Here is a 16,597-nt window from a genome sequence, read left to right on the forward strand (position 1 = left end):
TTAATTCAACCAGTTTGTGCTCAGCGGGTAGTCTGATGTACTGCAGTCAACACACTAAGTGTTCCAGGTTCCAAGCAGGCAGGAGGAAAAGTCTGGAGAAAGGCAATATGGCTGCCAGTGATATTAAACACAGATGCAGGTAAACCTCAGACATATTACAGAACAGAGGTCTATCTGTATTCAAGCCACACTACCATTTTAGTGTGTGGATATGGACCATTTAAAACTCCTGGGCCTCTTATTTCTCTGTCAGTGTTTCAGGTCATTTCCATGTATGAATATGAGGTAGCTGATGAAGATGACTTGAGCTTCTGAAAAGGTCAGCTGATCAAGGTGCTGGTTAAGGATGTCTCTGGTTGGTGGTTTGGAGAGCTGAGGACTGTTCCCTTCTAATTATGTCACAATGACCACCATGGAATCTGACCAAAGCCACAAATGTGAGTAAAAATGTTATGTACATCCTAGATTGGATTTATCCTTAACTAGACATACTTGGTAGACTAGGCTCTGTGACTTCACCATGCTCCGCACGGAGGGCATGACGTATGTTGTATCTTTACGCATGCTTTGTTATGGAGACCGCTGTTGGAGTATACTATAAACCCAGCCATACACACCTAGTATCAACCACCTGGTCCACTGTGTGTGTGTGTGTGTTTGGTTGAGAACCTTTAATATGAACTCCTGAGCCTCCTAAATCTACTTTCTCCCCCCTCTGTTCCCTCTCTCTCTCTGTCAGGTGACTCCCTCCATCTCTTAGAGCTGAGGGTTGTACTGCTGGGGAATAAAGCAGCTGGGAAGAGTTCAGCAGGAAACACCATCTTGGGCAGAGATGAGTTTGACCTTAGGAGAACTGCTCAGTGTGTGAAGAGACAGGGAGAAGTAGCAGGGAGGCAGGTCACTGTGGTCGACACTCCAGGCTGGTTGTATAATCACCCTGTAGAGGAGACTCCTGAGCTGGTTAAACAGGAGATTGTGGTCAGTGTGTCTGTGTTCCCCAGGACCCCACACTCTCCTCCTGGTCATAGATTTTCCATTCAGGAAAATATCTGGCTCTTCTCAGTGAGAGAGTCTGTAGTCACACTACAGTGTTGTTCACCTATGGGGACTGTCTGGGACACACAACCATCGAGCAGCATATTGAAAGAGAAGGGGAGGCCCACCAGAGGCTTGTTAAGAAATATGGAAACAGGTATCATGTCCTCAACAATGAGAACAGGGGCGATGGCACTCAGGTCACAGAGCTGCTGGAGAAGACAGAGGGGAGATATCAGGGCTCAGGATAAGACCCAGATGCAGACAGTTCGAAATAGCAAAACGTTTATTTACAAAAACGGGGCAGGCAAACGACAGGTTAAGGGCAGGCAGAGGTCAGTAATCCAGAGCAGGGTCGGAAAGGTACAGAACGGCAGGCAGGCTCAGGGTCAGGGCAGGCAGAATGGTCAAAACCGGGAAAAACTGGAAACCAGGGACTAGAGCAAAACAGGAGTACGGGGAAAACCGCGGGTAAGCTTGACAAGACGAACTGGCAACAGGCAAACAGAAAACACTGGTATAAATACACAGGGGATAATGGGGACAAATGGGAGACACCTGGTGGGGGGTGGAGACAAGCACAAGACAAGTGAAACCGATCAGGGTGTGACAAGAGATGGTGGCAGGAAACAGAGGAGGTGTGTTTCAGCATAATGAAGAGGAAAGGGAACAATCAGCTCCAATCAGGAAAGCAGACAGTATGAAGGGGCTTTCTCCATGCCGACTAACATGTATCATAATAAACTGTAAAAATCTTCCATTGAATGTCTATTTACTTGCTTGAACTGCTAAATTGTGGGCTGACTAACATTAGAGACCATCATTATATTAATCTGTAATAATGTATTTAATGAGTATATATATCTGTTGGTCACAGATACCTTAAAAAATAGTTAGGGCCGTGGATGAGAAAAAAGTCCATATCTGGTTTGACCACCATTTGCCTCATGCAGTGCGACACATATCCTTCACATAGAGTTGATCAGGCTGTTGATTGTGGCCTGTGGAATGTTGTCCCACTCCTCTTTAATGGCTGTGCGAAGTTGCTGGATGTTGGCGGGAACTGGAACATGCTGTTGTACACGTCGATCAAAAGCATCCCAAACGTGCTCAATGGGTGACATGTCTGGTGAGTATGCAGGCCATGGAAGAACTGGGACATTTTCAGGTTTCAGGAATTGTGTACAGATCCTTGCGACATGGGGCCGTGCATTGTCATGCTGAAACATGAGGTGATGGCGGCGGATGAATGGCACGACAATGGGCCTCAGGATCTCGTTATGGTATCTCTGTTTATTTAAATTGCCATTGATAAAATGCAATTGTGGTCGTTGTCCGTAGCTTATGCCTGCCCATACCATTACCCCACAGCCACCATGGGGCAAACTGTTCACAACGTTGACATCAGCAAACGCTTGCCCACACAACGCCATGCAAGTGGTCTGCGGTTGTGAGGCCGGTTGGACGTACTGCCAAATTAACATTCAGTTCTCTGGCAACAGCTCTGGTGGACATTCCTGCAGTCAGCATGCCAATTGCACACTCCCTCGAAACTTGTGGCATTGTGTTGTGTGACAAAACTGCACATTTTAGATTGGCCTTTTATTGTCCCCAGCAAAAGGTGCACCTGGTAATAATAATAATAAATAATATGCCATTTAGCAGACGCTTTTATCCAAAGCGACTTACAGTCATGCGTGCATACATTTTTGTGTATGGGTGGTCCCGGGGATCGAACCCACTATCCTGGCGTTACAAGCGCCGTGCTCTACCAATTGAGCTACAGAGGACCACCTAATGATCATGCTGTTTAATCATCTTCTTGATATGCCACACCTGTCAGGTGGATGGATTATCTTGACAAATAAGAAATGCTCACTAACAGGGATGTAAACAAATTTGTGTACAAAATTTGAGAGAAATAAGATTTTTGTGCATATGGAACATTTCTGGGATCTTTTATTTCAGCTCAGGAAACATGGACCAACACTTTACATGTTGCGTTTATATTTTTGTTCAGTGTACATGTTATAGCTAACCACACACACACACACACACCTACTAGAACAACACACACGTAAAGTATATTTGATAACATCTGCTGTCATGCCTCAGTTGAAGTCGGAAGTTTACATACACTTAGGTCGGAAGTTTACATACACTTAGGTTGGAGTCATTAAAACTCGTTTTTCAACCACTCCACAAATTTCTCGTTAACAAACTATCGTTTTGGCAAGTCGGTTAGTACATCTACTTTGTGCATAACACAAGTAATTTTTCCAACAATTGTTTACAGAGATTATTTAACTTATAATTCAATGTATCACAATTCCAGTGGGTCAGAAGTTTACATACACTAAGTTGACTGTGCCTTTAAACAGCTTGGAAAATTCTAGAAAATGAAGTCATGGCTTTAGAAGCTTCTGATAGGCTAATTGACATCAATTGAGTCAATTGGAGGTGCACCTGTGGATGTATTTCAAGGCCTACCTTCAAACTCAGTGCCTCTTTGCTTGACATAATGGGAAAATCAGAAAATAAATCAGCCAAGACCTCAGAAAAAAATTGTAGACCTCCACAAGTCTGGTTCATCCTTGGGAGCAATTTCCAAACGCCTGAAGGTACCACGTTCATCTGTACAAACAATAGTACACAAGTATAAACGCCATGGGACCACGCAGCCGTCATACCACTCAGGAAGGAGACGCGTTCTGTCTCCTAGAGATTAATGTACTTTGGTGCGAAAAGTGCAAATCAATCCCAGAACAACAGCAAAGGACCTTGTGAAGATGCTGGAGGAAACAGGTACAAAAGTATCTATATTCACAGTAAAACAAGTCCTATATCGACATAACCTGAAAGGCCGCTCCGCAAGGAAGAAGCCACTGCTCCAAAACCGCCATAAAAAAGCCAGATTACGGTTTGCAACTGCACATGGGGACAAAGATCATACTTTTTGGAGAAATGTCCTCTGGTCTGATGACAGAAATAGAACTGTTTGGCCATAATGACCATCGTTATGTTTGGAGGAAAAAGGGGGTTGCTTGCAAGCTGAAGAACACCATCCCAACTGTGAAGCATGGGGGTGGCAGCATCATGCTGTGGGGGTGCTTTGCTGCAGGAGGGACTGGTGCACTTCACAAAATAGATGGCATCATGAGGAAGGAAAAGTATGTGGATATATTGAAGCAACATCTCAAGACATCATTCAGGAAGTTAAAGCATGGTCGCAAATGGGTCTTCCAAATGGACAATGACCACAAGCATACTTCCAAAGTTGTGGAAAAATGGCTTAAGGACAACAAAGTCAAGGTATTAGAGTGGCATTTCACAAAGCCCTGACCTCAATCCTATAGAACATTTGTGGGCAGAACTGAAAAAGCATGTGCGAGCAAGGAGGCCTACAAACCTGACTCAGTTACACCAGCTCTGTCAGGAGGAACGGGCCAAAATTCACCCAACTTATTATAATAATAATAAGCCATTTAGCAAACGCTTTTATCCAAAGCAACTTACAGTCATGTGTGCATACATTTTTACATATGGGTGGTCCCGGGGATCGAACCCACTACCCTGGCGTTCCAAGCGCCATGCTCTACCAACTGAGCTACAGAGGACCATGTAGTTATTGTGGGAAGCTTGTGGAAGGCTACCCGAAATGCTTGACCCAAGTTAAACAATTTAAAGGCAATGCTACCAAATACTAATTGAGTGTATGTAAACTTCTGACCCACTGGGAATGTGATGAAAGAAATAAAAGCTGAAATAAATAATTCTCTCTACTATTATTCTGACATTTCACATTCTTAAAATAAAGTGGTGATCCTAACAAGACAGTGAATTTTTACTAGCATTAAATGTCAGGAATTGTGAAAAACTGAGTTTAAATGTATTTGGCTAAGGTGTATGTAAACTTCCGACTTCAACTATATATACCAGTGGAGGCTGGTGACTTGAAAATTGAGGAGGATAGGAGACCCACAGTATAGGTGCGGAACGCACGGAGACGTCAAAGTGTGTTTCAAAAATCGTCAAATTGTAATTATTTTAACCTAATGCATTTAATAAAATAAATGTATAGTACAATATTATGGGGAATGGGAATGAGAGGGCTACTTATACAGTGTTGGGAAGGGATCACAGCAGTGATTGAATGAGGGTATGAGGCATGAGTTGAGGTGTTCAGAAGCTTGACTTCAGTGCAGGACATGACTTGACTGGGAAGACAAAAAACAATAACTCTACTCAGACAAAAGAGCTAAGAATTAGTTAGTCCATGCAAGGAGTAAAATCATTGACATGTATGTGATTACCTCTACAAACAGTAATGACAGAACATTGATAGAGGTACTCACAGTGCTTGTAGAGGAAACATTCAATGTGCCAGTGGATGAGCGGGCAAATGAGATGTCGCTTCAGTTTATGTCAGAAGAGAGTTGACAATGGTAGTGGAGTGGAGCTGTCATCACCTCTTAATCAGGGAACAGGAGGGGACTTAGCTGTAAATACAAATATAATAAACATTCCATTACAGCTGCGCCATCGTAGATTTGAACAACAAGTTTTTCCATGAAGTTCAACACAGACTGTGCATCTCGCCCACTTGACACATCAAAGTAGCCCAAGAAACGTTCCTGAATAAAGCCCTGATCATCCACATACCTGACGATAATTGACAACTGCAAGCAGACTGGTGGCACCATAGGTCCCAGAGTGGGGGGGGGGGGGCAATTTTCATCCCCTGGGGCCAAAGTTTTTCCTTATCTGTTAACCTAACCAGGAAAACTCTGGACCCTATAAGGTATGACTGTGACTAATCAGTTGGGCTATGATGGGACCATTTTTCCCTAATAAGGTCACATGGTTTTAAAAAACTAGAAAAAACTCCTGGCCTTGGGGGGGATGAAAACCCTGTAAAACTGCAGCAACTTTATACTTGTTCATATTAATTATATTTAGACTAGATTAGGAGGGGGATTTCCTCTACCCAGACACAGAGACAACAACTGATAGACAATAGAACTCACAGGGCTGAGCTTTCTTTATGCATGTTTGCATGATGCAGGCCTATGCAACTGTAGGCCTTATAAACATTTTACTCACATCTGTCATCACTATTATGTTGATTGATTAATTCCAGTGAATAATTTTGGATTAAAAACGTATAGGCAGCCAGCCCAATTTTGAATATAAACCAAATTTGATCACATTCACATTTTTGCAGACTGAAAAATGCTCTCGTTTTCATCAAATACAGCGTGTCAGATCTCTAATGTTTAGGTGTAGCCTAGGCTGCTGCAACATTTATGTAATGAGTTTTTGCTTGTGTCTGTCCGGAGTGATTATGTGTTATCATATTTGCTAAATACCGGAGGAAAGTGGAAAGGCTACTTCAACGCGCGCAAAAAAAATGAGCTAACTAACTTTTAATGGATTATTAATGGATTATGGATGGAAACTATCAAATCATTCTGAATTGATTTCGACATCCCAGAAAAGACAGTCGTCCTCTAAAAGCCAAGTATTGCATGCCCAAAAACGCAGTGGTGTTGATAAGCCGTTTGAGAACATCCCTGTTTCTTCTTACTTTCTCGTTGTGTTGCCCAGTTTGAATACGCAGACATTCGTCATGATCTATGCGGCTTTTTCCCAGAGGCTTGAATCTGATGTGGGCATGTATATGCTCCCTGCTTTTGTTTTGCCGTTTATCTGAACGATCGATGTTCTTCAGGTCACTGTACCAGCAATACAGACGGCTTGCAATACAGACGGCTTGATGAAAGGCTCCCTGTTAACCAGCTATACTTTTGATACCAATTGGTATTGAACGCCCTCGCCTTTTCATCATTCTTTTTTAAACTGATCTCAGGCAGAGGTCGATCCTCAGTTTTATTTCGCACCTTTTCCATGTACCCCAGAGAAAAGTCAACTAAATTTGCGGTAGTGTTAGCGGCGAAAACCTGCACACTTGAGCTGGTAGCTAGCTACTGCTACTTGCTACTGTAGTTAGCAAGGCAAATTGAAATAAATTCCACTAACTGGACACAAAAAGAAAGTTCTAAAACCAAGAAAACAATTTATAATCTACCTCCTCTGTCTCCTGTAATTTGAAGAAACTAATTTTAATTGAATAATATCCCAAAAATGCTAAACTATCACTTTTCAATCTATATCCAATAATGTCACCAACTCACCAAGCTTCTCAACACATATATATTTCACTGAGGAGAGTGGTCCTCCCCTTCCTCCTCTGAGGAGCCTCCACTGCTATATACCCATTGAATAAAAGGTACTGTTAACTGTGACAGACTGTGTTTCATTGACTTTATCAGCACAAAAATAGCTTGCTACTGTAGCCTTCATTCAGAATCGGAATGAGTCACAAATACGATTTATTTATGTACCTGAAAATCAGCCCTGTACAACCAACATTGCACAAATAAAATAGTACAGTACAGTTACACACACACAAAGCGAATACTGCATATCCACACTCCATCCCTACTCTGGGCAACATCAACTTCCCTCATCAAGCATAGCCACTCCATCTCCATGGAGACACAGAGGGCATGTGTGCGGATGTTTGGCGTTGGACATGAGAGATGAAAGCAATTACAGCTTTTGAGAGGCAATTATATGTGCCTTATGGTGGCTTAGCCCCATAAATAACAGCACATCCACTGGTGCTTGTTCTGTAATATAGGAACAATGAGGTTGAGAAAGGAGCCACATGGCCTGCTGTGATGTCCATTGTACTGTATTGCCCATAAGAAAGAGGGTCATTATGTTTGACAAAGGCTTAATGACCTCAAACATGAGGACTATTTCTATGGATTTGACACTGAGCTACAATATGGGAAGCATGGAGAAAAAAAAAAGTGATAAGAAGAGAATGTTGGGCCTTTTGTGTGGCTTTTGTAAAGAACTACAGAAAATCGTATAAATATACTGTCAAAGGCTGATGTGTATGCGGTGGTGGAGTCAGGCGCAGGACACAGAGGATAAGTGAAGACGACTTTACTAGAACACGAAATACGCACGAAAATAAACGTCTCCAACACTGGAGGGAAAAAACACCATATGCGTAAAATGATACAACGAGTATAACACCGACACAAGGCATCCAAGACACGCGGACAATAACATACAAAGACAAAACATAAAACAGGTGAACTTATACGTGACATAATCAATACAGAATACGCAACAGGTGTACCCACTAGACATGACAAAACAAACATCGAAAACATCAAGCGGTAGTAGCTAGTACTCCGGGGACGACGAACGCCGAAGCCTGCCCGAACAAGGAGGAGGAGCAGCCTCGGCGGCATCCGTGACATATACATCTGCAAGCCCTGGTGCGTGTGCCCCTAAGTAGGCCTACCCATGTCCATGAGAGACAGGGGTGGGGGGAAGACACAAATTTAAAATCAGAGATTCAGAAACAGTACAAGGGAAGGAAAAGGATAAAGAATAATTTCCTAAATATAGACTGTACCTGTGATTTCAGTGAGGGCTTGATAGTCTCGTTGGCCCCAGCTAAAGCACTTGACCTGCTGAGGAAATATGCTAAATAAGCAGCTTATGACTCAGGCACTAGCTAGCTTCCTCTGTCTATTGGAGATTTGTCAGTGTAAGTAGTTATGTGAGTTAACATCAAAGGGCTCAGACCGTGTTTCTCTGTGGCAACACCACTTCCACCACCATCCAGCTAATAGCCTTGGAATTTCCTTTACTGTACGCTATGCCGGCACACAGATAGACAGTTTGTAACTCTCTCCACAACATTCCCAAGTCCCAACGTATTCCCAACACATATCCGACCTCCTCCCAACCTTCAGACAACCTCTCACGGATACCACAATGGTCTATAAAGGTTTCCCTCAGTCTTTGTCAGTTGTTCACTCCTTCTTCCACAGCATTCCCAACCTATTCCCAACGCTCAGACAACTTACCATGGGTCCTTCTAATGTCCCTCTGATGTTTCTCGGGGTCCATGGGTCCTCTCCATCCTTCTCGGAGAGCCTGCCTGTTGTTTGTGCATAATTTTTATTTCAAGCGATTGTGGTAATTTTCAGAATGCATTTATTACATTTCAGAGCAGGTTAATCTAATCCCGCCTACACCCTCAAAGGTAGGGCACACATATGAGCCTCTATTAAAAAAATAATTCAAGCAGAAATCCATGTGTGAAGGAACGGAGAGTATTTCTTTTTTTATTCATGCCAAGATAACAAAAGAGAAATTGAGGCGATGAAGCTGAAACCAGAAAAGATAGTGAGGCAGGACTCCATGGAGGGGTTTTCAGGCAAGCAGCTGCCAGTCTGCATAATATTTAGATTGCATATGAAACCGTATATAAAATACCATTAAGGCTCAGGCTTACTTGAAACATATTAAATATTAAATAAATGTTACATTTTCCTCTCCTCTATGTCTCTTGGTATTCACTAACAGTCACACTAGGATTTAAGACCAGTACATATTTCAACTTTAAATGCTTGAACCAACTTTGACATATACAGTGTAGGTCCACACATCTCAATTACATGTAAGCTGGGGACACACTAAGAAATGTATCTTTATTCGTCCAGGTTAGCTTTAAGATGGAATCTCTATTTTCAAGAGATACTTGACCATTTCAACCAACAACAGACCTCAGTGGTAAGTAACATAATGCATCTAGTGTTCACATGTACAGTATGTAACAGACCCCTCAAACTCAGCTCTGGCCCTCCAAGCCAGTTCCACTGCATTTTTTCATTGTTCCCTTCTAATCAGGGACTGATTTAGACCTGCACACCAGGTGTGTGCAATTAATTATCAGGTAGAACAGAAACCCAGCAGGCTCCGGACCTCATAGGGTAAGAGTTGAATACCCCACTAATAGACTACTTGCTAATCTCAATAAGACAGTCAAGAAGACAACTCCTTTAAATCTCTTCCTAGCTCTCCCAACGGATACAGTATATGTCAGTCACTTGTGATTTCAATCATGACGTCATCTTGGATTGGAGATCCAGGGTCGTGACGTTAAGATGCTCGTCACCACCGCTGGCAGGTACACTAGACTAGAGGTCACGTGACTGTGTGACACAGACGATACTTGGCAGTTGCGCCGGGCAGAACAGTTGAACTCTGGGAGCTCGATGCTACTGCATGCGTCACCTTTCCTTCGGCTGTTTCCTCAGATATTTAAAGCAGTCACAGCAAAAAACACCACTCCTGATTCACACTGGGATCACGTTGTTTTAACAGAAGAGATGGACTGGGGCCGGGGCTGGGAAGTAATGTGGTGTAGCCTGTGGATACTAAAACAGTGGTACACAGCACAGCAGCACAGTGTTTCAGTCATCTGCATTATCAGCAGTCCTCCTCTCTCTCCAGAGGTGGAGACTGTATATTGAATTTCAATGGAGCATTGTTCGTTTACTCTATACTGTGAATGTATTAACAGCAAGGCCGTTGAGGAATACTGATCAGGTGGTGTCCGTCAGGACTCAGGAGGCGCATATTCAGATGTTTGTCACAAGATGAAAAGATCTGCACCTGGGATGGAGATAGTTGAATTTTTGGAATATTTATGTCATCCATCTATTGATGCATATCTACCCCTCTGGCCATCCATATTGTACCCCTCTATATTTTTGTCTTTTAGTCTTGGGCATGCAAGCTTCCTCAGTCACCAGCATTCAAAGAGGCCATACCCACCCCCCCCACACACATGCACACACACACGAGTTCTGACAGAATACAAAGAACACGCTTAGTGCCATGTCTACAAGCTTGTCACACCAGCAGCATCTTAGTGGACAGAGGACACAGGAGAGGGATGTGTGTGTCGCTGGGGCACGGTGTGTGCCGCTGGGGCACAGTGTGTGTGCATTTGTGTTTTCAACCGACAAGCATCACAATCCCAAGTTAAAGACGGTTTAGATAGAAGGATGGGTTTGGGGAAGATTATGTTTTCAGCTTCTAAAGATTATGTTTTCACCCCAATCTCCTTTTCCATAATTGACTGGGATATAATGAGGGGTGTGGATGTGAGCTGCCTTCCAGAGGAAGGGACGGGTGTTACTCTACATTCAAGACCAGTCCTGGGCACCCTCCTGGGCATGGTTAATGAAGACTCAGAGCCACCCCTGGCACCGTGGAGCTCTGCTCAGCGACTGAGCACTGAGCAGAGTCAAGCTGCAATTAAAAGGGCTGTCAGTGGTGTCTGGGTCTAACGAACGCTAGCACTGTCACTATCGACCAGCATCAACACACGCTGTACAGGAAGACAGGGATGGGAGAGGGAGGGAATGGAAGGAGGAAAAGAGAGGAGATGGGCTCGGAGGGGAAGGGTGGAGATGAGATAGGAGGAAGAGGAGAAAGGGCAGGGAGGTAGAGGAAGAGAAGGAAAGATTGGGAGAGGGTTTGGGGAGAGTGGTGATTTTCCTAGCTACCCCTTGGCTTCAAACTGTCATCTAGGAACCATGATGCCATGTGTTGTCCTCCAGTCATTCCCCAGGGTGAAGCTGCCATCGAGGCATGCAGGGAACCCCCACAGGCATCTATCTCTGACAAGACTACCTATGGGCTCACAGTCAAATAAGAGAAGAGCCTTCAGAAGATCCCCTTATATAAGCTTAGTAAAGTAACTGTTCACCAATAATAATAAACACAATCCAGTTTACATACATAGTATTTAATTGACAATATACAGAACAGATATGTAGCAGTTTTTCTGTCTTTTCTGTCCGAGCATACAGTGCCTTCGAAAAGTATTCAGACCACTTTACTTTTTCCACATTTTTCCAGCCTTATTCTAAAATGGATTAAATAAATAAAAAAGTCAGCAATCTACACACAATACTCAATAATAACAAAGCAAAAACTAGATTTTTAAAAAATGTCTGCAAATGTATTAAAAATAAAAAACAGAAATACCTTATTTACATAAGTATTCAGACCCTTTGCTATGAGACTCGAAATTGAGCTCAGGTGCATCCTGTTTCCATTGATCATCCTTGAGATGTTTCTACAACTTGATTGGAGTCCACCTGTGGTAAAATTAATTGATTGGACATTATTTGGAAAGGCACACACCTGTCTATATAAAGGTGCCGTAGTTGACAGTGCATGTCAGAGCAAAAATCAAGCCATGAGGTCGAAGGAATTGTCCGTAGAGCTCCGAAACAGGATTGTGTCTAGGGACAGATCTGGGGAAGGGTACCAAAAAGGGCCTTGGTCAGGGAGGTGACCAAGAACCCGATGGTCACTCTGACAGAGCTCTAGAGTTCCTCTGTGGAGATGGGAGAACCTTCCAGAAGGACAACCATCTCTGCAGCACTCCACCAATCAGGCCTTTATGGTAGAGTGGCCAGATGGAAGCCACTCCTCAATAAAAGGAACATGACAGCCCGCTTGGAGTTTGTCAAAAGGCACCTAAAGACTGACCATGAGAAACAAGATTCTCTGGTCTGATGAAACAAAGATTGAACTCTTTGGCCTGAATGCCAAGCGTCACATCTGGAGGAAACCTGGTACCATCCCTACAGTGAAGCATGGTGGTGGCAGCATCATTCTGTGGGGATGTTTTTCAGCGGCAGAGACTGGGAGACTAGTCACGATCGAGGCTAAGATGAAAGGAGGGATCCTTGATGAAAACCTGCTCCAGAGCGCTCAGGATCTCAGACTGGGGCGAAGATTTACCTACCAACAGGACAACGACCCTAAGCACGCAGCCAAGACAACGCAGGAGTGGCTTCGGGACAAGTCTCTGAATGTCCTTGAGTGGCCCAGCCAGAGCCCGGACTTCAACCCGATCTAACATCTCTGAAGAGACCTGAAAATAGCTGTGCAGCAACGGTCCCCATGCAACCTGACAGAGCTTGAGAGGATCTGCAGAGAAGAATGGGAGAAACTCCCCAAATACAGGTTTGCCAAGCTTGTAGCATCATACCCAAGAAGACTGCAATCTGTTTTTGCTTTGTCATTATGGGGTATTGTGTGTAGCTTGGGGAAAAAAACTATTTAATAAATTTGAGAATAAGGCTGTAACCTAACAAAATGTGGAAAAAGTCAAGGGATCTGAATACTTTCCGAAGGCACTGTACATAGTCATCTGCGTCATTAAAGGGGAATGGATTGTTTAGCGTTATCAGTTATTTTATAGAAAGGGAGAGGGTGAGAAAGAGAGCGATAGAGCGAGAGCGAGAGTGTGTGTGCAGGGTCTGGTGAGTGTGGCTATCCTGACGGCCCTTGGACACGGTTGGCTCCCCCTCTCTCCTCAGTCCAGTGTGAGGTCTGCCTAGAGCAGGATATGGTATTTGAGTGCGCGGGGGACCCTGTTGATGACCAGTCTGCCGTCGTAGCTGAGTGAGGCAAAGAGCCATGGGTCTGCCGAGGACCACTCCACCGCGTACACACTGTCCTCATGCTCCTCATAGGTAGAGATGATACTGTCCTGCAGGGGCTCCTTACTCCTAGAACACAAACACACACACAGGGGTGAGGCGAGTTGATTATGGAGAGTTAAGAACAAGGCTACCTACCACACACAAACAAAGGTCTAGTTATATTACTCAGTCTCTGTGTTTCTGTTCAAGGTCTGGTTGTGATTACACAAGGTACAGTACTTCTCCACACAGCTGACCCTGGCTTCCTTTACACAAAATAGGGCATGGCAAAGAATAGCAGAAGTTCATGAAGACAAGAGTACAGAGCTGAATCTAGATCAAATGTATCAAAAATATGATTGCTTATATCTGGACAACTATTGCACTGAACATGAGATGATCGATACAGTAATGACAGTGGACAGTTATGGCTGAGACTGGTCCAGCATGGCTATAAGGGGGGACAGTTCTGCACAGATGTGTCAGAAAGTGGACAGTGTTGACAGTTGTGAATGAGTGGACAGATATGTCAGAAAGTGGACAGTGTTGACAGTTGTGAATGAGTGGACAGATGTGTCAGAAAGTGGACAGATGTGTCAGAAAGTGGACAGTGTTAACAGTTTTGACTTAGTGTCCATACTTCTCGTCCTGGTGGTTGTCCTCTCCGTCGCTGAGGTCATCGTCGTCCACCAGGTGACCGAAGGGCTCAGAGGAGATGGACACCATGTTGGACAGAATCACCCTGCTGTCACTGCTGCCGGTCAGCACCAGCTGGTCATGAGAGTGGTTGTAACGCACGCTCCACACCCTGGGCACACACAAAGAATCAGTGAATGGGTGTTTTTAATCCATCCTATTTTAGTATCTATACATCTCTCTTAGCCTTTTGTGCAGGGTGACGTTTATTGTCATGAGTCTTGTCCTGGAGGCAGAACTGAGCCATTTATGCTAGATGGGCCAACTGCAAAGTCAAAATTGGCTATTACGTAAAAATGTATGAAAACAAACATTTGCTTTTTGGTTAAGGGTAGGGGTAGCAGTGTGGTTAAGGTTAGGTTGGAAATCAGATTTTATGACTTTGTGGCTGTGCCAGCTAATGACCACTCTGCAGAGATGCTTCTAGGGCAAAAGTCATGACAATAAATGGCAACCTGCCCTCTGGCTCTTCAGTACTTGTGTATGTTGTAATTGAGATGGATATGGGCTTTGTTTCTCTGCTGTCACTCTGACAGAGCTCCCTAGTTCCTCTGTGGAGATGGGAGAACCTTCCAGAAGGACAACCATCTCTGCAGCACTCCACCAATCAGGCCTTTATGGTAGAGTGGACAGATGGAAGCCACTCCTCAGTAAAAGGCACATGACAGCCCGCTTGGAGTTTGCCAAAAGGCACCTAAAGGACTCTCAGACCATGAAAAACAAGATTCTCTGGTCTGATGAACGCCAAGCATCATGGTGAAGCATGGTGGTAGCAGCATCATGCTGTGTGTTTTTCAGCAGCAGGGACTGGGAGACTAGTCAGGATCGAGGGAAAGATGAACGGAGCAAAGTACAGAGTGATCCTTAATGAAAACCTGCTCCAGAGCCCTCAGGACCTCAGATTGGGGCGAAGATTCACCTTTCAACAGGACAACAACCCTAAGCACACAGCCAACACAACACAGGAGTGGCTTCGGGTCAAGTCTCTGAATGTCCTTGAGTGGCCCAGCCAGAGCACGGACTTCAACCCGATCGAACATCTCTGGAGAGACCTGAAAATAGCTGTGCAGCGACGCTCCCCATCCAACCTGACAGAGCTTGAGAGGATCTGCAGAGAAGAATGGGAGAAACTCCCCAAATACAGGTGTGCCAAGCTTGTAGCGTCATACCCAAGAAGACTTGAGGCTGTAATCGCTGCCAAAGGTGCTTCAACAAAGTACTGAGTAAAGGATCTGAATACTTATGTAAATGTGATATTTCCGGTTTTTATCCGGTATTGTGTGTAAATTGATGAGGTGAAAAAAACAATTTAAACCATTTTTGAATAAGGCTGTAACATATTGTGGAAAAAGTAAAGGGTTCTGAATACTTTCCGAATGCACTGTATGCCACAAAGATGGGAAGAATGGGGATATATCTGCTGTGTGTGTGCTTGTGTCCTGTGTGTGACTGTGTGTGTGTGTGTGTGTGTGTATGCATGCCTGTCCTGTGTGTGTATATGTGTGTGTGTGTGTCTACAGTGCAGGACAGGTGCCCACCAGTGGGAGTGCTCCTCCAGGTTCTTGACTGGCTCGTTGATGTTTCTCACATCCCAGAATTTGACCTTGCAGTCGTCCCCACAGCTGGCCAGGTAGTACTGTTTGTTAGGATTGAAGTCCAGGTCTCGAACCAGCTGCCCGTGAGCATTCTCTATGCAGTAGATCTGACTGGGGACAAGAAAGAGAGAGAGGGGGTATGACAGCGAGATAAAGAGTGAGAGAAATGAAAGCGCGCGCGAGAGAGAGAGAGAGAGGATAAAACACCACCACAGCAACCCTCCCTGATGACATAAATCAGAGATAGAAGCCTGTAGTGGTGCTGTACAGTAGGTGAAGGCCAGACTGGACTTCCTGTCCTATAAAAGCCTGACTTGTTATAAAGCCAGGAGTCATAGCTTCCTGGTCCTGCTCCTCCCTGCTGGGGAGAGGTAAGTGTTGAGGCACGAAAAAAGGAATGAAAGACCAAAGAAGAGGGAAGAGGAAATACTTTTCTGCTTTAGATGCTGTTTGTTGTAAACCTTCTCTCCTCTCAACTCGACAGGAACCTACACCTTTCCTCTCCTCTCATCTTCTTCCATCATCTTCTCTTCAGTCCTTCTGTCCTCCCCTTCCCCGTCCTGTCCTCCCCTCCCTCCCTACCTCTCCTCTCCCCATCCATTCCTCTCCTCTCCCCCTCCATTCCTCCTTTCATCTTTCCTCCATCTCCTGCTGTGATGACTGAAGAGGAACCAGGGCGGCCTACGGAAAAGCATTGCCCACAGTGCTCTCTGCTCTCTTCCACCAAACACCATGTACCCTGCCACCTGCTGATCTCTTTAAAAAGGGAGGTCAAAGAAAATGACCTGATGGCGCCAATGAGGTCAGGATGACAGTCTATATGGCTCTATGACTATATGGTTTGGGACATCACAGAGCGACCAGACACTGGCATCAGCTCCCTCCCTC

At 44.4% G+C, this 16,597-nt stretch overlaps 1 pseudogene across 1 annotated transcript in view; it reads right to left on the reverse strand.

The window, feature by feature from the left end:
- Positions 1-11,704: 11,704 nt before the first annotated feature.
- The window catches only part of LOC311145331 (EARP-interacting protein homolog), a 34,811-nt pseudogene continuing 29,918 nt past the window's right edge, over positions 11,705-16,597 (reverse strand). Inside the window, exons 7-9 of the transcript XR_014615589.1 lie at positions 15,653-15,816; positions 14,059-14,226; positions 11,705-13,505 (exon numbers count right to left, since the gene is read on the reverse strand). The product of XR_014615589.1 is annotated as an EARP-interacting protein homolog (transcript). The remainder of the gene's footprint in view (positions 13,506-14,058; positions 14,227-15,652; positions 15,817-16,597) is intronic.

The sequence above is a fragment of the Coregonus lavaretus genome, assembly GCF_964263955.1.
Source record: "Coregonus lavaretus genome assembly, chromosome: 18".
NCBI lineage: Eukaryota > Metazoa > Chordata > Actinopteri > Salmoniformes > Salmonidae > Coregonus > Coregonus lavaretus.